At 41.2% G+C, this 24,292-nt stretch overlaps 1 protein-coding gene across 1 annotated transcript in view; it reads right to left on the bottom strand.

Annotated features, from left to right (window-relative positions):
- LOC142075112 (ras-related protein Rab-3C-like) overlaps positions 1-24,292 on the bottom strand; it is a 210,477-nt gene that overhangs the window by 185,471 nt on the left and 714 nt on the right. The gene's annotated exons all lie outside the window — the stretch shown is intronic.

Raw genomic sequence — 24,292 nt, 5'->3', positions numbered from 1 at the left:
TCAATGGGAGGAAACAATGTCAAAGACCAAGAGGAAAGCTGAGGAATTACAGCTTTGCTCTGTAATCCTGGGCAAATTGTGAGAACCTTCTGTGCCTCAGTTACTTTATCAACATTGTGGGGAAGATACCACTATTTACCTTATTGCCAAAGGCCTGTTCCCAGCAACTACAAGGATATTCCAAGAGGTTCAGTGATATTTGTCATAAGAATGGAAAATTCTGCTGATTCTATGTTTCACATCCACTAAGTGCTGAAAAAAACCTCTCCTTATCCAATGTAACTTGAGGCATTCATAGAAAGAAATAGTAGTGAGAGAGGAGACACTTTAATATTTGAACATATTTTAAGAGAGAAAAAAATGCCACAGCATACTTCTGCTCCTAAATATGGTTTGCTCTCTTATTCAACCCTACCAAGCTGCCATTCTGACTTTCTCTACCTCTTTTTCTGCGAAAAGAAGGTCCCACCCTAGCCCTACTCTACATGAACAGGTGATGTGTACAAAAAAGAAAACTAACATGTCCTGAAGATGTGACAGTCTGCTGTGAAAAGCAGTAGGTTTCTCCAGTCTGCAAGTGCACCCCTCAGCTAATGTTATTCCTCCTCCTTCCTTTCTCAAAAACTCAGCAGAGAACCCAAAGAGTGTTAACATACCTCACAAAACATAGTAACTTTTTAGGACAAGTAACAAGAAGTAAGGAACATATATGTTCATCTAACATCAATATTTCAGATATTTCATCAGTAGACAGGACTTACAAATTAGACACCCCAGAAATATAAGATCTCAATATGAATTTTTCTCCTATTTCTGAAGATCCTTAGGCATTCTTCTCCTTCACAGAGTAGAAAGTAGATGCTTTCTCAATGTTAATTCTTCCTTATGAGTTTTCTCTATGCAGACTCAATACTGTACAGATCATACTAAGTAGACAATGTAACTGATCACAGATAGCCCTGTATGTAATAATGAGGGTCTCTAAGTGGTTGGACTATAACAACATTTCCAGGTCTTCTGTCATAATTAACTACATGTGTTACAGGCACATGGGTACAGAATGTGATTTGAGAACAGGCAGCTGCCACCAGGAATTCATTGTTACTAGGTAGAAATACATTTAGCCATGACTCAAATGAGATAAGTTGATGGTAAAATTTGAAGCTGAATGATTGCAGATGCAGACCTCTAAGGGGTAGGTAATATGGACCTGGTCTTTCAGTCTTTATTTGCCTGAGTAACCTCTTTATTTGCAATAGTCTAATTCATGTGACCAGGAATCACTCACATAAGTGCTACAGAACTGAGATTTAAGACTGAAAATTAGGATTTTTCACTTGCAAGTTATTTCTATTCTGAAAGCTCCTGACAGCAGAAGGGACTACAAAGACAAAGAACATGGTTTCTCTCGAACACATACTCATGGAAGGTAGAGGCAAGCATGTTATTTTCATGCAAGTGAGCAGCTTACTGGCATGGAGGCTAAATCACAAAAATGAGTTCTAACTCTCCCCTTTGAAGAGCCCTATAAATAATTTTGAAAAGGCACAGGAAAGTGCAGATTTGTGCCAAGGCCTATTACAGACTGAAAAAGAGAAACACTAAATTATTAGTATCACATGCAGCTCATTTACTTAAGACATATGCTGTAAAATCTTGGCTTGCATTCAAGGGAAATGCCTGGCTTTTAGGAAAAAAAAATACTATTTAAGATTTTTAATGCAGAAGAATATAAGGGAAAATTGAATTACAGTCCAGATAATTAACAGTAAAAAGAATGGCAGCAGGCATTACAGAGTGTTCTCTGACAAATATAAACAAATCAGAAAATGGATTGGTGAATAGAACTCACCACTGTGAGAATTAATTACATGTCTTTTTCCTAAACTATGGTTATGAAGCACAGATTCCTGCTCACTCCCACAGATAACAGGAAAAAACAAGGAAATTCTTGCCAGGTCCTTTTTGAAGTTCTTTCTTGATCTCGGTTATTGCTCCAGAAGCCCTTTGGCTGCCTGGTTCATGTCCCATTGGAAAAAATCTATGTGATCCTTTTCCAAACATGAAAACATACCCATTTGTAGAAGACAACTCTTAGAAGCTGTTTTAAAAATGACCATTTAAAAAAGGCTTAAGAAACCATACAACCTCCTTAGCAAGTTTTTTATGAGGCACTACGCCACTGACTGTAACAAAAGTAGTTTTTGCTTGTGAAAAATCATGCCCAGAAATGCGTGATAAAATAGCAAATTTAAGGAAGTACAGCCTCTTTGTCTACGGGAAGCATCCATCACAAACACCACCTCTGGAAATGATTAGCAGTGTACAGAGGATCTTAAATCTATCAGCCTGCAACAGGTATTATGAGCTATGTTCAAAGGACTGGAAAATATCACCTCAATCCAAAACAAATTGTATGAGCTCTATTCTCAGTTCTCTCCCTTTTTGTAAAAATATAGCATCAGCAACATTTTCTAGACCAAAAATATAGAGACTTTCTAGAATATTCTGGATCCTGCCACAAAGGTTTTTCAAGATAGACCCATGATTACAATAAAATTCAATCATTTGGTTTCCATAGAGACATCAGACCAAATCACAAAGATAACTTTTTCCCATAAAATGGATGCAGGCATCTATCCATACACAGTGGGATGAAAAAGCTTTATTGTTTTACTTAAAAATTCTGCTTTGATGGCCACTCTCTTTCCCACCCCCTTTCTCAAAAATTTAACAAAGCTGGCATAGTCATGTCTTTGCTCTCTAAACTTTCCTGGCTAATAATTATTAGTATTCATCTTAAGTTTCCTTCTGCAAAATCCTTTTCTTCACCAGACAGTGAAATTCAGAATGAGAACATAGGCACCTGGTTCTAATAAACAAAAAATGCCTTAATGTTATTAACCACTGGTGTCATCTCAGCAATGACATCCAGCTAAAGGAGGCTTCTGCATGCATAACACCGATTCATCGGTTTGCATCTGCCTCCTTAATATCATTTGTGCTACTCATAACCTGCCCAAAGTGCTCTGGTGGTCATTAATTTACAGCATACAGATTTCTGCAAAAATTATGAAAAGCCATGACAAAACCAAGAGTGATCTCTCATCCACTGGCTGTTCTTTTTGTCAAAGGTATCCCCTTGTTTTCCAGCTACTAGGGGTGGGATTCAGCCATCTAAAATATAAGCATCTATTTTGCTATATTTTAGGCCTACTTCTTTCTCAGTTTAATAGAACAGACATTTCCAAAAAGGACATTTTTAGGGGGAATTTTTCTTTTAGAGAGGTATTTCAGCACAGAATAAATCACCTTCTGAAGATAACTATTTTTGACCACCAGTTATAGAGCCATGGTAAACTACTAGCTTAGAGCAGATACCTAAATCTTAGCTAAGACCTTAAGTTTCTGATTCCACTTCTATGTTACCTCTCCCTCCCCCATTTTCCCCCATAGTCAGAGCTCGACTTTCCTACAATGTAGGTGCTGACTCAGTTACAACAGTCACAGCACCTGATAAAACTGTTAGATCTTTAACTTAATATAATATTGTCAAATTCACCTGTTTCCTTGCTGTAATGAATCTAAAATCTTTCCTAAATCCTTACTTCATTTTAGGGAGTTTGGCTATATTTGTGTACAAGAGATGCAAATGATAGGGTAATTGCTAAGTTAGATTCACAGGTGATTCAGTTCTGGATGAAGGACTGTCAATCAGTTAAATTAAGACCTTCAAGGACATGAACAGTTGTTAAACTTATTTCTTTCCTCCCTAGCTTATTCAAAGCCAGACTCCAAAATCCTTTCCAGAAACAGAAAACAGAGCCTATTAATCTCCAAAATGCTAAAAGTCTGGCAGCCCTGGAGGTATAATTTGGGTTACCAAGAGGATGGATCACAGTAATTCAGCATCAATTCTTTCAGACTTGGAAGTGGTTTGCCATAGAGGAGGATTTGTTCTATTATTAAAAGATATATGTGATAAAAAACTATGAAACAGTCAACCACATTTAAAACCCTTGTTCATACACCACTGACAAAATCCACAAGGCAGTCAGAAAAAAAATTCTATATTACTTAGTTTTGGAGTTATATTTAATGAGACAAATCAATGGAAGATATACTAACAGACATTTTATGTGAGTGGCCCTACCCACTGTTTTAAATTGCTAAGATAAAAGAAACTTCCAGCATTTAAAATTTATTCTACGTAGGACATGTTTATAAACACACTAAACAAGATATCCTTGTGTCACTGGACTATACCTGTGGATTTAACTATATGCTTCCAAAAGAAACAGCCATAATAAAAGATGAGTGCTACTCTTGAAAACTCAAGTTCTCACGAAAGACAGACACTCATTTTGGTCTGTTGAAAGTTATATTTGGGCAAATCATTAACACAGGCTCCCTTCTGCATAATCAGAAAGAAACCACTGTAGGAAGTGAATTCTCCTGCCCTGCAGAATGTTCCTATTTCCTAAGAACTTCTGTACATAAAGGAAAAAACAAATTTACCTTTGCACCCAGCAGAGTTTATCTGGAGTTGGGCTGTAAATTAGGTAAACCCACTGGGTACTCTTTATGTTCTCACTGTACTACATGGAAGTAAATCACGTAAAAAAACAAAAGGGAAAAGAAAAAAGCCCCCAAACTTAAAAAGGTTTAGAAAAACATTGCCTGTTTCTACTATGCGAGGGCTGCCATGCTGTGCTCCTGTGTCATTGCTTTGTGTTTGAGACCCTTTGTGTGGTAGCACACTGTGTGCTAGAAACTCTGCTTTGCACAGTGATTGCACTGAGACAAAATAGAATCATAGAATCATAGAATCATTAAGGTTGGAAAAGACCTCTAAGATCATCGAGTCCAACCGTCAACCCAACACTACCATGCCCACTACACCATGTCCCTAAGCACCTCATCTACACGTCTTTTAAATACTTCCAGGGATGGTGACTCAACCACTTCCCTGGGCAGCCTGTTCCAAGGCCTGACCACTCTTTCAGTAAAGAAATTTCTCCTAATGTCCAATCTAAACCTCCCTTGGCGCAACTTGAGGCCATTTCCTCTCGTCCTATCGCTAGTTACTTGGCAGAAGAGACCGACCCCCACCTTTCAGGTAGTTGTAGAGCGCGATGAGGTCTCCCCTCAGCCTCCTCTTCTCCAGGCTAAACAGTCCCAGTTCCCTCAGCCGCTCCTCATAAGACTTGTGCTCCAGGCCCTTCACCAGCTTCGTTGCCCTTCTCTGGACACGCTCCAGCACCTCCATGTCCTTCTTGTAGTGAGGGGCCCAAAACGGAACACAGTATTCGAGGTGCGGCCTCACCAGTGCCGAGTACAGGGGCACGATCACCTCCCTACTCCTGCTGGCCACACTATTTCTGATACAGGCCAGGATGCTGTTGGCCTTCTTGGCCACCTGGGCACACTGCCGGCTCGTGTTCAGCCGGCTGTCAACCAGCACCCCCAGGTCCTTTTCCTCTGGGCAGCTTTCCAGCCACTCTTCCCCAAGCCTGTAGCGTTGCATGGGGTTGTTGTGGCCCAAGTGCAGGACCCGGCACTTGGCCTTGTTAAACCTCATACAATTGGCCTTGGCCCATCGATCCAGCCTGTCCAGGTCCCTCTGCAGAGCCTTCCTGCCCTCGAGCAGATCAACACTCCCGCCCAACTTGGTGTCGCCTGCAAACTTACTGAGGGAGCACTCGATCCCCTCATCCAGATCGTTGATAAAGATATTGAACAGGACCGGCCCCAGTACTGAGCCCTGGGGAACACTGCTCGTGACCGGCCGCCAACTGGATTTAACTCCGTTGACCACAACTCTCTGGGCTCGGCCGTCCAGCCAGTTTTTTACCCAGCGAAGAGTGTACCTGTCTAGGCCGTGAGCCGCCAGCTTCTCTAGGAGAATGCTGTGGGAGACAGTGTCAAGTTAAAGACATTTTATAATTTAGCAAAAGAAAGCTAGTATGTAATCTATCAGGAACTACAAGATAATTATACCAGCTTTAGCTTATTAGCAATCCTTTAAAAATGAGAATCGAAGCACAAATATTACCATAAGATTTCCTGGAATCTACTCAGTTCCTGACCCTGCATTCTTCACCATGATGACACAAGAAGACTGCAGTCCTGCCATGCCTTACCTCCAACCTCTTCTGGAATTACTTGTGTACTACTACATGACAGCTCTTAGAAAACCTTATTGTAAGAGACAGGCAGGTGAAATTCCTATTTCCCCAGATCCTGTTATTTTCAAAGTATTAAGGCTCATTTGTACATGACAGAGGCCTGAGTATTAAAATGGCTGTGACTGAATTTTCTTCCACTTTTCTAGCTGGGAAAATATAGATCCATAAAAAGCAGGGAAGCTTTTCCTGGAAGAAGGCAAAGAACTGATCTGTTTTACAGGTAAATAAACATTTATATAAGACCAGTCTTGCTGGGTCAGACCAAAAGTATATCTAGTCGGTATCCTCTGTGACAGGGTTGATGAGTAAATGCTTAGGGAAAATTGTAACAGCAAGGTGGACATATATGATAGTTCTTTTTAACATCCCCCTAACTTCCAACCACATGCAGCTCCATGATTTCCTGAGCTAGATGTAGTTTCTATGTCTATAAGTACTCTCAAAGAATATCTCTTCCATGAATTTGCCCAGACTTCTCTTTATTCATGTAAACTTTTAGCATGTGCAGTGTCCTTTAGCAAGGACTTCTACTGCTTATCTACATGTATGGGACTGACAGAATGTATGAAGAGATTCCAGGTTTCCTTCTTTCTATCCCTTTAAAATCACAGGCTCATTCCTCTCATATAGACCAGCCCTTATAATGGCTGGTTTACAACAGGACATTTCTGTAGGCAGTCTTAGCCTTTCAAATAAAGCAAGAAGTGCTCATGATTTTAGCTCTAAATATATATGGGTTTAATCCCCAGAGCTGATGTCCAGTTAAGGGTGTTACATACAAATGTCATCTTCTATCATTGTTTCTTCCATTTAGCTTTTAAGACTTCTGTTCCTGTGCGATCATAATGGCATTTATTATCTTCATCGTGGAGGCATTTCTCCTGGACTGACTTTTCTGTAATGTCTTTTTATCCTTCAGGCTGTTAATTACTCTCTTGCTTCAGGTCTGACATTCATTTTCACAGGACTCCTCATATATGCTTCAATCACATCAGTTTTTTCTCTCTTCCCCTCTAATTAGCACAGTACTGGTTTTCTCAGCCTTTCCATTTCCCAGCCAAAGCAACTATAACCCCCCTTGCCATTATATGATCTTTTTAATGCCTTTCTGCCTTGATAGACTCTATACTCCCTGCAACATGGCAGACAGACATGTTCACACTCAGTTGCTGTCTAGTGAGTTTCTTTGTCTGTGAGACTCATCATATCCAATGACCAAATTGATTTCCTGTTGATCACCCTTGAGTCACGCTTCTGTTATGACTCTTCCTACCTGCCACCAGCTCTTTCTTATGGGATGCAGCCAGCTAATGACATTATTCTGTCCCCCTCATTTCGTTAAACCGTCTGAAGCAGAGTGCTGTGAATAAAACATTCTTAGCACCTGCATGGATGGACTTTCCAAAAGGAATTTAGCCTAAATAAGAACAGGAAGAAGGATGGTGGCTCACAGACATGAAGCAAAACAAATACATGAGTCCTTGAGGTATCATAAGACCACTGCCATATTCAAAATACAAGCATTAATTTCCACTGTATGATCGAGGAGGAAGCAATTGGGAGCATTCAGAACAGTGCATGTTCCATTTGTCAGCCCAACTCCACGCATTTTCTAAGGCAATTTATGAATGCCTCTGTCTTTTATACAGCCCATCAGTGCATATCCTGTTCATTTGTTACAGGTATCTTCTTACAGCACATTGATGTCATGTAAATAACAGGCCTACCTACACATTTTCCCATCCAAACTGTTTCTCAGTGGAGAATTGTGGGGTTTGAACAAAATTAAGTATATTTATTGAAAAAAAATTACTTTGTCAAAAAACAAAGCACTACTCTTGCCTTTGTTTTCTAGAGTAAAAAAGCCACACTTTTAGCTTCCTTCTATCTCCTGTGAGAGGTTACTTCATATTCTTTTCTGCAGAGGTGGCTTTATTTCCAAATAAAATAAACCAAAGTCAATAGTATCCAATCTATATGGGGCAAAAATGTCTACCAAATATCATTCTTGCTGTCAGAACTGAACAACTGATTTCCTGCGACAGACCTAAATTCCTTTTTCTTTTTTATAAATACACCTAAATAATAACCTGATGGGCAGGAAAGTAAGAACTCTTTATACCTAGGTACCATCCTAATTTTAGAGTAAACAAGTTGGCTAAATTACACCATCGATAACTTCCATCTGAGTTGCTGACTGAATTCATTGAGGCAGAATTCTCTGTATTTCTCAAACTGCAATTAATGAATAAATAAAGTCATAACAGTTAAAAACTGTGGAAAGAATTTGTTTATGGGCAGTGAATAATAAAACAATCTGGGTTAAACCAGAAAATACCTAGATGATTACAGAACAACAATATATTTATTCAGAAAATATTGAAGGAGATTAGCCTTCAACTACACTGAAAAGAAATAAAAGTAGAAAAAGCAGCTTCTCTACTAGAAAAAAATGCAACCAATATCCTAACCGATTTTTCCGAGCTGACCAGTGCAAGAAATGACAATGTAAATACAGAGCTAAATCCTCCAGGGATGCTGTTTTGCTTGATGTTATCATTTAATGTGTAAAAGCTGGGTGCATTGTCCATAATGTGTTAGCTACTACAAACATTATCCTGACGTGACACAGAGTCCCGTATGGCTCTGGCTTCTGAAGATATGCACTTAAGCTTACATCCAGAATATAATGCAAATTGGGTAGTGTTAAATAAAAATGAGTTGCTTTTGTGTGACCCCCATCCTCCCTCAGTCACTTGTGCCCCTCTCAACCCAGCATAATTTCAGAATGATTTCAAGCTGTTCTAACACAGCACAGGGAAACAGCTTGCACTGAGCAGCAGAAGGCAAAAGTGAGCTTTAAATACTGTTTCTACACTCCCCTTTTCATGGTATTTACATTATGGCTCCCATCCAAGGCTCTGGTCCTCCGATTTCAAAGCAACAACTGCACAGCAAGAATGCAACACTGCTCTAATCTACAACATGAATCTTATTAAAATGCAGTGGAGAGCCTGTATGGGCTTGCTTTTCTTTGTAGATTCACTGCAGCTGTACATGTCTTAAATGTGCCATTAAAATGGTTCACAGGACCTGGCAGCACAGTTGATTTCACTTTAAGGAATGCTGTCAACATTAATTTCATTTTAGAAATAGACGTATTTTTGCTTCTTAAAATGATAGCTTAGTAAGTATAACTTACATCTCACAGTTTAAAGTATACTGACAGATTTCTCTGGATTTTATTGAGCCTGAACAATTAAAATAGCTTATTTGTTTTTCAACGTTAGCCCGAGGTTATTGTTCTTGCTTCAGTCCCCTATCACAGCAAAATTGTTCCATCCCCTTTTTCCTTCCCATCCTGAATCCTCACTTCAAGCAAAATCAAAGATCTTGCTATTCAGGTACACATGTATTCATGAAAGACTTTTCTATCTTCCCTTTCCCTTTCTCATCACCAGTTTTTAAGGAGCCTATGTAGCATCTATATGATGCTTGCACACGTGTAAGTGCTGGTTCATGACAGTTCTTACACTGGTATATGATTCCCTACCTGGGAAAAGCTGGCGACTTGCAGATCATCATGTGGAAGGCAAAGGCAGCTGAAAAAATGTTATACCAGACTGCCTGGTCACAGGTTAGGGGAAGCTGCAATTACTTTAGGTCTGGCAGGATGATGATTTGTTGGCCTAAACGATGGCAGGATGCATTTCCCGGGAGTCCTATGAAGAAATCTGCCTAAGACACACTATAGTAAAGTGTTCTAGAAAGTGTCTTAAACTAGCTCAGTTTCTCTTAAAGAATCCCCATGGAAATTTCCACTTAAACAGTGAGATGAGCCTTATTTAGAATTTTTATTATGTTAAATGCCACCTTCTCTTTCCAATTAATCTTTGCCTTTGAATACAGATGTATCGTTTTACTGATAACAGGAGTCTTTGTCAGAGAATATTTAAAGTCCAGCTATGATATATATAGCACTAAGCTGGTCACAGGGACCTGATTTCTATGCTGCAAGCAAAGCTATACAGCAAAATTGTTAAAGTAGGCAATGGAGGGTTTTGTAAAGCACAGAACTTTGTAAAAGAGTAAAGTCTTTGACCTAATATTACAGAAGGCTTTCCGAAAACCATTGGAATATTGGGAAAAATAGTGGAATTTAATGCTAGTTGCAGTTGCAGGATTGACATTTACCTCAAGTTTCCTCTCCAAAATATCTGAGGCCAGGAGTTCGCAAACACTTTGGTGCATATGAGCATAAGAGCAAGCACATGGGATCAGGCCACAGGGCTCTCTAGCCCAGTATCCTGACAGTGGCCAAAAGCAGTTGCCTAGGAAGGAGTATAGAGAAAGTACACATGATACTTCTCCAAGTATTCTCCTAACACTTGTGGCTCAGGAATTTTGACATAGATAACATTAAGCATATGGCTAAAAAAACAATTTTAAATCTAAAAGAATCAGTAGGATAACACATGTTAAGAATGTGCAGAAGTGTTCGCAATGTCAGAATTTCAGATAATTTTAGGAGAAGCAAAGTGGACACGTTAATTAGAAACAGTCTAAGACTGCTGAACTCATTTCACATAGATCAACGAAACATCCATCAGACAGAAACAGCTATTGATCAATTCTGACCTGGATTTAAATCACAGGCCTGGGGCTGCAGGGCTCTGTACATGGTTACCATTCCCAGAACCATATAATTCCTTAGCAGCACAACTTTAATTGGAAAACAGGAAACCAGATGGTCCAACTGAAAGACAATCGGAAGTCCCAGTATGCATTTACCTAAGTAGACAGATTCACAGACTAGAAGTAGAAGCAGCAGGAGGGGAAGGAACTGAAAAGAAACATGAAAATAACCACATTGTTTATAGCTAAGCAGTAATACTAACATTATGTCTTCTTTCAGCATTTAAGCAACCAAGGGGCTTTATATGCCTTGATGCTTTACACATCCTATCAGCTTTCTCAGATGTAAAGATAAGAATGTGTCTTTCAATCCATCAGTAGAAACTGCTGTTGTGATAACAAAAACATTAAGGAAATTTTAAAATCACAGAAAAATAGCAGTTTCAGCAGTGAAAGCCAGGGTGCTAAAGTGATAGGACCATCCTTTTTCTGAGATGGGTTTAGAGCAAATGTTTGAAACCCTCAAGACATGTGCTTTTTATAACAATAAGATTGTAATGTCACATAGATATTTGAATAGCCATTGGTACTTTTTAAATAAAAGCATATCACTTTTAAAAAAGTGCCATCACTGCCAATATAGCCAGTCTCACAAAGCGAACGGCATGTGCTCTTTGCACTGAAGTCCATCTGAACTGAGTATGTCTTTTACATTGCCAAGATCTTCTTTGGCACTGAAGACTGGGCCCTGGCTCTATACAAGAAATACATCAAGAATTTTTACAAGAAATGTATTGTTTATAAGGGATGCATCTATATTTTACACCCAGAATAGGTCCCAAGGTAGCATTTCTTGCGCAAAGTTTTATAGAGTTCAGTTTTGTCTTTTCAAGTAAAGGACTGCAGTGTCACATCTGTTACTGCTTTTGCAGTGTGATTTGCAAGGAAATAATACAAGGCATCATATTTAGTATCTGTAACTGTTTCTGAATTTTTACATCATTTATGGTGCCCTCTCTCATAAACTTTTGGTCCCATTCTCACTCAGACTCTTTGGTGCTTTCTCTCACATCATGCCTCATTGTATGAGCAATTGCAGTCAAACTTCAAATAGCAGCACACATATTATCTTTTCAGTCTCTGCTTATATTTGCTTCTGCTCTGATGCCTTTAAACTTTAAACTATATAAATTATTTACATTATGTATACATTATATAGATTATATAAACTACTAGCATCTACTAAAGTTTAGAGAAAAGGCAAGCTGTCTTGTCTGCTTTTTAGGTAAGCAGTTTTCTTTTCCCAACAAATATCTACATTAGCCATCTCCCCTTCCCACCTGTTCATTCCCACTTGACTGGCTAAAAGTGAACTATTCGACCATTTTTTTCTTGACTATTTACCTAAAACAATGGAAACCTGAGCTGACTTGGATCCATGGGTGCAACTTTCATATAAACAAAAGAACAGGTACAAGAAACAGAATACAGAATAAACAGGGCAAAGTAAAGAGAGCACTAAGAATCCCTGAATTAAGGAATATATACAAATTCTGGAAGTAACTAAGGTTCCCAAGATATATAAGGATGAAGAACTCCTGGCGGTTCCCTGACTGAGATCTGAACACAGTAGTTCTGTCTGTACTATAATGGGCTTTCCCTTGGCTGTGCAGATCTTTAGCATCTGTTGTTGAAAACCCCAGGTGTATTGTGTAGAAAGGAGAGAAATAAACAAAGGAGAGGGAGGGGAATTTTTTAGGCTAACAATATCCAACCACAGCTTGGATAACATTCACCTATCGAAGGGCAGCTTAAACCATGACAAAAGCTGCCCAGCATTTCACCTTGTTTCAGCTAACAAGGGAGGTCCAGAAAGAGTTTGTGTTCTGGCCATCACAACCACATTCCTCGTTAACCATCTTTGCCCAGGAATGGTTCCTTTGGAGCCTTCTGACAGAACAGCATTTGTGAACACATTGCATTGCTTATCACCACAGACAGGTCAGCCTAACCCAAGGCTAGCTGGAGCTGCTGCCCTTTCAAGCTATGCCTATAACAGCAAATTAAATTGTGCCAGGGAGCATTTCTAGGCTATGGAATTTGTCTACACTGTGAAACTGTCAGCATGTTTTCTGGCACGGTTTTGACCCAGGCTTGCTAGCACTCTGCCAAACAGTTCCTGGGCAAGGTTCAGGAGTTAGCATAGGCCAGAGACCGCTACCAATACAAAGTCTAGATGTGGCCATCCTCTTTCAGAGACTAAAAGAGTTTAAACATATGGACAAAAGCTATTCCATGCCAGCTGGACTCAGTGCCAAAGGACAATCTCGGTATGTTTAATTTACTAGTACAGATGGATCCAGAGAAATCCCAAATCCCTGCAGTTTTGAGCCTTCTATATTGCTGTCTTCAAATCACTTGCTGCCTGGTATATTACTGGATACACATTTCATTTTCATGCTGAGATGAGGAAATTTATTTTTCAGTATTAGATTTACTATTCTCATCTAAAAAGGCTGTGTATTCTAAGCAGCAACTACACACTGTCACCAGCACCTGAGAAAGGAATCCTGAAATAAACTTTGATGGGGCTATTATACCAATTAAAAATACTCAAATGAGTCAGATGTGGCAAAATCAGACCCTGAAATTCCTGTGATGAAACATTTGCTACATTCACTATCTTCTGTCTCCACATGCTACTCTTAACTCCTGTTTTGTTGCTTCAGCTTTCATTACCTTTCTTCTGAACCAGTGTATTTAGTGATTCTTGCATTCATGCTATAGTCACTGTTACAGGATATTTCTGGAATATTGCACTGCCTCCACACTTGCAATTTACTGTAGGATTCCCCTTAAAGACTCCAATATCAAGGCAATTTTCATTCATACTGGTACTCCCACAGACCCCTCTGACACACACAAAAAATTATTCTCATTTTAACTGAACCCCTTTTTACTTCTAGAGCACTGTTAGGGAGCTTGTAGAGAAAAAAATCAGGTGCCTAATGTTTATTGACATTTTTTAAACAACTACTACTATATTTTTAATTATTGAATGATGAAATTGGATTTCCTCATTCAGCTTATAAAACCTAGTCCTCACTTGGTCCTTAAGTCCTATGACAATTTATAGAAAACAGTTGATGTGAAGACAGCAACATTTTGGGTATCAAATGAAACTGTCACACACAATTCTAGGAAGGATATGCTGACACAAGCAGCTCTCACACCATCTTCTCTAGGAGGATATCTTTTATTTGTGTGTGATCATTTTATCTAGTCCATGAAGTCTATGGCTAGTCCCAGGGAAAAGCCATCTAAGCAGCAAAAGGCAGTGCAGGGTTCTTATTTGATATTTGCATCAAAGTGCTGTAATCAGATAGAAACTATGCAAATATTGCTGTATAGAACATTTATAGTTAGAACATTTTTGTATAATAAACAGATCAGAGAGGGAAAACTTGATGCTTGATTCCTCAAACAAAATTTGTACTGAAATCAGTTAGAAATCACTGAGGGTTCTGATCAAGTAAATTTTAAACAGGAGTTAAAGATGTGGCATGGATACACTTTCAGTTAAACAAATATGTTGACCTGTCTTTGTAAATCTTCTATTTTCTAGAAATCAATATCTGCACTTTCCCCCCCACCCTGTTTTTTTCCTATTCTAATGATTTGACAAATGTTAGCTAACAAATTCTACTGTCCAGGTTTGCCCATATTTTCTCTATAAGCTCTTGCATTCTGTTATTTCTATTAAATAATCGACAGTGTTTACAAAAGTAATGCAAACCTTTATGGCGTCACAGCTGCAGGGTATACTGAATGTAGTGCTTTATACAGTGAATACAGTGATAGATTTATAAGGTTAAACTTAATTTTCTTTTCTGATTTGCACCTCTGAGCTTTTAATCATTTTCTTCAGAGTATATTTTTGTCAGCATTGGTATTGACAAGCCATGTATTTTTTTATTTGACATAATTTGAAATCTAGAAGTTTGAAACCAAAATAATCTTATGGCCTTCCAGTCCCATCTCTTTAATATTACTAGCTCAAACCAAATGCAGGAAAAAAGTATTGCTGTTTATTATTTGACACTGTAAAGCATCCTAAAGCCCTCTCATAGACTTTTATCCTATGCACCTATGTTCTGCATACAGACAAAATTCCTTTCCAAAATTTCTTATAGTTTCTGTTGAGAAATCAGTACCTTTTTGGGTAAAATGCCTTTTTTATGGATTTCTCTCCTTTAAAAGGTAAAAAACCTGTTAATATGCTGTCTTTGTAATGTCCATACCAGGGCTGTCACATTTATAACTTGCTGTGAAACAAAATTTCAGGGCCAGCTGGTGGTCCTATGACAAGGTAATGTGCTATCACTAATGAATATAGCACTTGAACTCTGAACCTCTCTCAATTCCAGTAAGAAATATTGTGGAAAGAAGGTGTTTAGCTCAGAAGGAAAAAAAAGCAAACCTTACAGTGCTCCCAGCAGGCTCTTTCTGACCATATGAAAAAGCAAAAATGATAAGTACTAGAGAGTGCCACATCCTCCCTGACTTGAACAATAAAAGAAGACAATTCAATTCAGGTTCTTTGAATCTAAGAATAAGGCACCATTGCCTCAAAGCAAGAAAAAACCTCAAACAAACAAAAGACCTGCAGGGCATCCTAGTATGTAAGACAGCACCTACTTCAACCTGTTAACCCTCGCTAGTTCATCTGTAATAATCATACAGTGAATTTTATTAAGAAATACTGACTCTGATTCCTCGAGTGCCCATGCTGACTTTCAAACAAACTGACACACTTCACTGGTAAGCATATGAAAATCTTGTTCTGAGGAAATCAGTGCTCCAAGCTCCAACATGCTTCAAGTTGAACACAAAGTATCATGCTGAAATGGCTATTAAACACAAAGTTTAAATGTCTACCCGAAAAAAAACCTGTACAAAATCGTAACTGGAAACATGTTGGATCAACCATGTCTCTAGCTAGGGAATTTTAGTGATGTTAACAGCATTACTATTTACACATTTATGCATATTACTGCCAGGCAAGGACAGCAGAACAGCGGCATTCCATGTATTTCTTCACTGCAGTACATGGAAAAGTAATTCAGTTCTGTTCTCATCATTCAGAACACATTTTAAAGTTGCACTTTATTTCCAGCTTCTTCTGACAATTCAAACCTGTGAGATTTTTCAGAATGTTTTATTTTATATATGCTGAATATCATTTATTACGTGTCCTGGTTTCAGCTGGGATAGAGTTAATTTTCTTCCTAGTAGCTGGCATAGTGCTGTGTTTTGGTTTTAGTATGAGAAGAATGTTGATAACACACTGATGTTTTAGTTGTTGCTAAGTAGTGCTTACGCTAGTCAAGGACTTTTCAGCTTCCCATACTCTGCCAGTGAGAAGGTACACAAGAAGGTGGGAGGGAACATAGCCAGGACAGCTGACCCAAACTGGCCAACGGGGTATTCCATACCATATGACATCATGCTCAGTATATAAGCTGGAGGGAGTTGGCCAGGGGGCAGTGACTGCTGCTTGGGAACTGGCTGGGCATCGGTCAGCGGGTGGTGAGCAATTACATCGTGCATCACTTGCTTTGAATATTCTTTTTTTATTATTACTATTACTATTACTATTATTGTTACTACTAATATTTTACTTTATTTCAATTATTAAACTGTTCTTATCTCAACCCACGAGTTTTCTTACTTTTACTCCCCGGATAATCTCCCCCATCCCACTGGAGGTGGGGGGAGCACGCGAACGGCAGTGTAGTGTTCAGTTGCTGGCTAGGGTTAAACCACGACAGACCTTTTTGGCACCCAACGTGGGGCACAAAGGGTTTGAGATAATAAGAGATTAACTAGAGCATACTAAGGAATTTATATCTGTTAACAGTTGCCGGTCACAATATTGATTCATCTGTTCTCGATATTAGTTTATCTGATTTGCACCATGCTCTTGTTTTTGCTTTACATGTTAAAGATTGGTGTTGTTTTTTGCAGTCTGCTGTGCCCTGCAGTGATTAGTGATGTTTTGCCTGGGAGATTTGTTATTAAAAAACTGGCCTTGAGCAATATCTGGTATTTGGGTTTTGTACTGAAGCCGTTACTATACTTCGCGTACCACCTTATGGAGACAATTAGCAATTATACCTCTTCCTCTGAGAGGTTTTTTGTGGAGGAAATACAGGATGGCACCTTCGCTACCTTCTTCTATGATGTTTCCTCCTTCATTACAATAACTCTTCAGTATGTTGAACATCCTTGGGTAGTTAGGATACTTCTACTGGTATTTCTTGGGAATATTGTTTCGGTTTTGTCTAAGGTTAATAAGCAATTTAAGAACACCACCCAGACATCTGCCCCAAGGCTGGATAGTTATGAGTGGCAGGTTGTGTAGGATACCATGGGCAAATGCCTGGGACGGTGGGCACCTCCAGCGTTTTGGAAATTCAGCCCTGAACAAGTGCAGGATCCTGAAAAACTAATAAAATTTTTAGAAAAAGCATGCTGTCACCCTAGCAATTCTAGGGAGACACAAATCACTACAATGTGCTGGGGCCTGGCCCATGCCTACCGAGCCCTGTTCAACACCACTCAGAACCCTCAAGGGGAAGAGAAGGTCTGTGGATCTGACGACAAAACGACAGGCACTGCACCCACTCCAACCCCTGCAAAAGAGAACCAACCTGTGCCAGTATCAGTCGCCCCTATACACAAGAAGAAATACACAAGAAAATCAGCTCGTTTAGTAAGGGATGAAGATGAACCAGGGCCATCACGACAACAGGAGGAGGAAGAGGCAGAAGCCATAAATGAGATGGTAACCACCCGATCCCTATCCCTGAGTGAGCTGCGAGATAAGCAAAAACATTTCAGTCATCGTCCAGGCGAGCAAATTGTCACCTGGCTGCTCCGATGCTGGGATAACGGGGCCAGTAGCCTGGAATTAGACGGGAAGGAAGCCAAGCAGCTGGAATCCCTTTCTAGGGAAGGGGGCATTGACAAAGCAATTGGACAAGGGGCACAAGACCTCAGCCTCTGGAGGCAACTTCTGTCAGGCGTGAAGGAAAGATATCCCTTCAAGGAAGATGTTATATGCCACCCAGGCAAGTGGACCACCATGGAGAGAGGTATCCAGTACCTGAGGGAATTAGCCATGCTGGAGGTGATTTATGATGACCTGAAGAATGAGCAGTTATCCAAAGATCCAAATGAAGTCAAATGCACCCGACCCATGTGGCAGCAGTTTGTATGGAGTGCACGAGCATCGTATGCAAAACTCATTGGCAATATTGACCTGGAAAGATGGAGAGGAACAAACGGTGGATGAATTGGCTGGCCAACTCTGGCAATATGAAGAAAGTCTGTTCCTCTGGCCTGCGTCTCGTCTATGGAGAAACTGCTGGATATGATAGCCAAGAAACTGTCTCGGGAGTTCCATCAAGTAAAAGAGGATATGTCCTACTCCCCACCTGTATGGACCAGTATCTCAGCCATTAGGAGTCAGCGTTCTTCTGCTCAAGAGAGAAGATACAGTGGATACACACCCCGGGGCACCCTGTGGTTTTACCTGCGTGACCACGGAGAGGACATGAGGAAGTCGGATGGAAAATCTACCTTGACCCTAGAGGCACGGGTACGTGAGTTGCAAGGAAAAACAACCACAAAAGGGGGTTCTCCCAGGAAAAATCCTGCTCCAGTCTCCAGTGGGCAGTTCCCCAGACAGAGCAGAAGGGCTGACTTTACTTCTGATCTTAACAAAGGGACTTTTGATTTCCATCTACAAGCAGTGAGTAACGAGTACTATGACCGGAACTAGAGGGGCCCTGCCTCCGGCCAGGTGGAGGAAAGGGACAACTGGGTTTACTGGACTGTGTGGATTCGATGGCCTGGCACATCAGACCCACAGGAGTAGAAGGCTCTCGTAGACACCGGTGCACAGTGTACCCTGATGCCATCAGGCTATAAAGGGGCAGAACCCATTTGTATTTCTGGAGTGACAGGGGGATCCCAAGAGTTAACTGTATTGGAGGCCGAAGTGAGCCTAACCGGGAATGAGTGGCAGAAGCACCCCATTGTGACTGGCCCAGAGGCTCCATGCATCCTTGCATAGATTACCTCAGGAGAGGGTATTTCAGGGACCCAAAAGGGTACCGGTGGGCTTTTGGTATAGCTGCCCTGGAGATGGAGGAAATTAAACAGCTGTCCACCTTGCCTGGTCTCTCGGAGGACCCTTCTGTTGTGGGGTTGCTGAGGGCTGAGGAAAAACAGGTACCAATCGCTACCACAACAGTGCACCGGCGGCAATATCACACAAACCAAGATTCCCTGCTTCCCATCTATAAGCTGATTCGTCGACTGGAGAGCCAAGGAGTGATCAGCAAGACTCGCTCACGCTTTAACAGTCCCATATGGCTATTGCGAAAGCCCAATGGACAGTGGAGACTAACAGTAGACTACCGTGGCCTGAATGAAGTCACACCGCCACTGAGTGCTGCCGTGCCGGACATGCTGGAACTTCAATACGAACTGGAGTCAAAGGCAGCCAAGTGGTTCGCCACCATTGACATCGCTAATGCCTTCTTCTCCATCCCTTTGGCGGCAGAGTGCAGGCCACAGTTTGCTTTCACTTGGAGGGGCGTCCAGTACACCTGGAACCGACTGCCCCAGGGGTGGAAACACAGCCCTACCATTTGCCATGGACTGATCCACACCACACTGGAACAGGGTGAGGCTCCAGAACACCTGCAATACATTGATGACATCATCATGTGGGGCAACACAGCAGAAGAAGTTTTTGAGAAAGGGGAGAGAATAGTCCAAATCCTTCTGAAGGCCGGTTTTGCCATAAAACAAAGTAAGGTCAAGGGACCTGCACAGGAGATCCAGTTTTTAGGAATAAAATGGCAAGATGGACGTCGTCAGATCCCAATGGATGTGATCAACAAAATAACAGCCATGTCCCCACCAACTAGCAAAAGGGAAACACAAGCTTTCTTAGGCGTTGTGGGCTTTTGGAGAATGCATATTCCAGATTACAGCCTGATTGTAAGCCCTCTCTATCAAGTGACTCGGAAGAAGAACAATTTGAAATGGGGCCCTGAGCAACAACAAGCCTTTGAAAAAATTAAACAGGAGATAGTTCATGCAGTAGCCCTTGGGCCAGTCCAGGCAGGACAAGATGTAAAGATTGTGCTCTACACTGCAGCCGGGGAGAATGGCCCTACCTGGAGCCTCCAGCAGAAAGCACCAGGGGAGACTCGAGGTCGACCCTTAGGGTTCTGGAGTCGGGGATCTGAGGCCTGCTACACTCCAAATGAGAAGGAGATATTGGCAGCATATGAAGGGATTCGAGCTGCTTCGGAAGTGGTTGGTACTGAAGCACAGCTCCTCCTGGCACCCCGACTGCTGGTGCTGGGCTGGATGTTCAAAGGGAGGGTCCCCTCTACACATCATGCAACCGATGCTACGTGGAGTAAGTGGGTCGCACTGATCACACAACGGGCCCGAATATGAAACCCCAGTCGCCCAGGAATCTTGGAAGTGATCACGAACTGGCCAGAAGGCAAAGATTTTGGAATATCCCCAGAGGAGGAGGTGACGCATGATGAAGAGGCCCCACTGTATAATAAACTACCAGAAAACGAGAAGCAATATGCCCTGTTCACTGATGGGTCCTGTCGCCTTGTAGGGAAGTATCGGAGGTGGAAAGCTGCTGTATGGAGTCCTATATGACAAGTTGCAGAAACTGCTGAAGGAGAAGGTGAATCGAGCCAGTTTGCAGAGGTGAAAGCCATCCAGCTGGCCTTGGACATTGCCGAATGAGAAAAATGGCCAGTACTTTATCTCTATACTGACTCATGGATGGCGGCAAATGCCCTGTGGGGGTGGTTGCAGCAGTGGAAGCAGAACAACTGGCAGCGCAGAGGGAAACCCATCTGGGCTGCCGCACTGTGGCAAGATATTGCTGCCCGGGTAGAGAACCTGACAGTAAAAGTATGTCACGTAGATGCTCACGTACCCAAGAGTCAGGCCACTGAAGAACATCAAAACAACCAGCAGGTGGACCAGGCTGCTAAGATTGAAGTGGCTCAGGTGGATCTGGACTGGCAACATAAGGGTGAATTATTTATAGCTTGGTGGGCCCATGACGCCTCAGGCCATCAAGGAAGAGATGCAACATATAGATGGGCTCATGATCGAGGGGTGGACTTGACCATGGACGCTATTGCACAGGTTATCCATGAATGTGAAACATGCGCTGCCATCAAGCAAGCCAAGCGAGTAAAGCCTCTCTGGTATGGAGGACGATGGTTGAAATACAAATATGGGGAGGCCTGGCGGATTGATTATATCACACTCCCACAAACCCGACAAGGCAAGGGCTATGTGCTCACCATGGTGGAAGCAACCACCGGATGGCTGGAAACATATCCATTGCCCCATGCCACTGCCCGGAACACCATCCTGGGCCTTGAAAAGCAAGTCCTATGGCGACATGGCGCCCCAGAAAGAATTGAGTCAGACAACGGGACTCATTTCCAAAACACCCTCATGGACACCTGGGCCAAAGAGCATGGCATTGAGTGGGTATATCACATCCCCTATCATGCACCAGCCTCTGGGAAAATCGAACGATACAATGGACTGCTAAAGACTACGCTGAGAGGAATGGGTGGTGGGATGTTCAAGCTTTGGGACACACATTTAGCAAAGGCCACCTGGTTAGTCAACACCAGGGGATCTTTCAATCGAGCTGGCCCTGCCCAATCAAAACTTCTGCGTACTTTAGAGGGGGATAAGGTCCCTATAGTGCACAGAAAGAACATGCTGGGGAAGACAATTTGGGTTACTCCTGCCTCAGGCAAGGGAAAACCCATTCATGGGATTGCTTTTGCTCAAGGACCTGGGTGCACTTGGTGGGTAATGCGAAAGTATGGGGAAGTCCGGTGTGTACCTCAAGGGGATTTGATTTTGGCTGAAAATAGCCAGTGAACTGAATTGTATGATGTTAATTACTATATAATACTGTATGTCATCACTTCTATGGTTGCTATATGTCATATCAATTGTATTCCAGTAAAAATCGCCCAGATTAATGAAGAAGGTACTTTGATGAAACCGAGCAAAGGGCAATGATGATAGAACCGGACAAGCGCAGCGATAAAGGAACCAGAACTGGCTTCAGGATGCAACAATCCAACACCACACACCATCTCTCCTGCCCTGAAAGACTGTTATGACAGATGGAGCCCAAATTCATGGACTAAATGAACTCAGTGGACGTTTTAGAGGGATGGCCCATAGACTGAGGGAATGATATCTGTGTGGATATATCAAGAGACACGAAAAGTGGTGGTGATTAATTGGAATGTATTGGAAAATGTGAGACCTGGGCATGACGTAGATGGTATAGAATAAGGGGTGGATACTGTCCTGGTTTTGGCTGGGCTAGAGTTAATTTTCTTCCTAGTAGCTGGTATAGTGCTGTGTTTTGGATTTAGTATGAGAAGAATGTTGATAACACACTAAACTTTTAGTTGTTGCTAGGTGGTTTTTACATAGTCAAGGACTTTTCAGCTTCCCATACTCTGCCAGTGAGAAGGTACACAAGAAGGTGGGAGGGGGCATAGCCAGGAAAGCTGACCCAAACTGGCCAATGGGGTATTCCATACCATATGACGACATGCTCAGTATATAATCTGGTGGGAGTCGGCCGGGAGGCAGCAATCGCTGCTCAGGGACTACCTGGGCATCGGTCTGTGGGTCGTGAGCAATTGCATCGTGCATCACTTGCTGTGTTATCATTATTATTACTATTACTATTACTATTACTATTACTACTAATATTTTACTTTATTTCAATTATTAAACTGTTCTTATCTCAGCCCACGAGTTTTCTTACTTTTACTCCCCCGATTATCTCCCCCATCCCACCGGAGGTGGTGGGGGTGAGCAAGCGGCTGTGTGGTGTTTAGTTGCTGGCTAGGGTTAAACCACAGAACATGATGTCACCACATACTTTGCCAGTGATTTTGAAGGAAGCGTTATAAGCTCATGCATGTTTCTACTCAGAATTAACATCAAATCACGCTCCCTCTGATTCGTTCATTTTTATATTTCATATAATATAAATGGTCTTTCGTAAATGTAGTTTGAAATAGAAATGGATATTGCAGGAGTGCTATTCATTTTGGAAAGACATTTGAATAATCAAAGAATAGTGATAAAGTATAATATAGACAGGTGTTGCATATACAGATACTGCATATTAAGAACAATACAGCTGTTGATATAGCTTACAAGATGGGTTAGTAGTGCTCTATTTCAGATTTTGTGCACTAGAAGAGCTTTCTGAGATACTTAACTGATTTTATATAAGGTCCCAGGGGTGCAACAGTCAACAGATTTATTCTAGCTTGCATAACTGCAACACAATGCTCCAATGCAGAATACTCCATCTAAAAATTGCAAACAGCAATAGTGAGCTGTTGCAATGTGATTTCATTTGGCAATGACAAGGCTTTTTAAGAACTTTTAATGGGAAAACTATAATGTGAGAACAATTTTATTGCTCCACTATAAAAAAAAAAAAGTAATGTCAATGTGAATTACCATGTAACCTCCAGCATTCAAGTACTACGATGAAACTAGCATGATATTGCAGTGAAAGCACACACATGACACAGTTACATAGTATGTAGCACTGTTATACTCATGATAATAGTAAGAATCTAAGCTTAAAAATGTGGAGAAGTTGAGAGGCAAAGAGTCTGTGTTCCAGTTCCTAGGGGGCACAGAACAACAAATGATTTGAGATATCAAGGGCTGCAGCCTACCTAAAAAGACGTGAATGAGATATAGCCTAGGAAACTGGGAAAATCACCTTTGTGCCATATTAAAAACATATTCACTTTATCTGCTGTTCAAAACATGTTAGATGACCTGGTTGTATTTGATCCAAGGTTTCCCAAGTTTTAATGGCTGCCCATCATTAAATACATTTTTAAATGACTTGTATTCATGCACAAAAAATAAGAAAATTTTTGTTAATAAGGCTGTTACAAATATCTCACAAAGGAAACATTGCTCAAAATCTTCAAGCACCCAAGGAAGATGGCAAATACCTGAAGCTTTAATTCCAGATCCCACATTGTTAAACGTTCTGCTATCCTCCCCTCCTTTAAGTGAGTATCACCCAAAAATTAGGAGATGTGAGCATCAGCAGCTCCTGTGTAAATAAGTTTTGGCTATCCTTTCTTTCTGAGGAAAGTTTGCAGAAAAGAACACCTATTCCCTGGCATCACACTTTCCTATATTTGGCATCTTTCTACCATCTCTGAGGTGTAGGCAAGGGACAAGGGGTTTTGTACACTTGGGCAACACAGCTGTTACACTTTCTCTTTCCACACGTTTGCTTCCTCAGCAGAAGAAGGAAGAGG

This window comes from Calonectris borealis, chromosome W (assembly GCF_964195595.1).
Source record: "Calonectris borealis chromosome W, bCalBor7.hap1.2, whole genome shotgun sequence".
NCBI classification, from domain to species: domain Eukaryota; kingdom Metazoa; phylum Chordata; class Aves; order Procellariiformes; family Procellariidae; genus Calonectris; species Calonectris borealis.
This window is presented reverse-complemented; position numbering and strand designations above follow the sequence as displayed.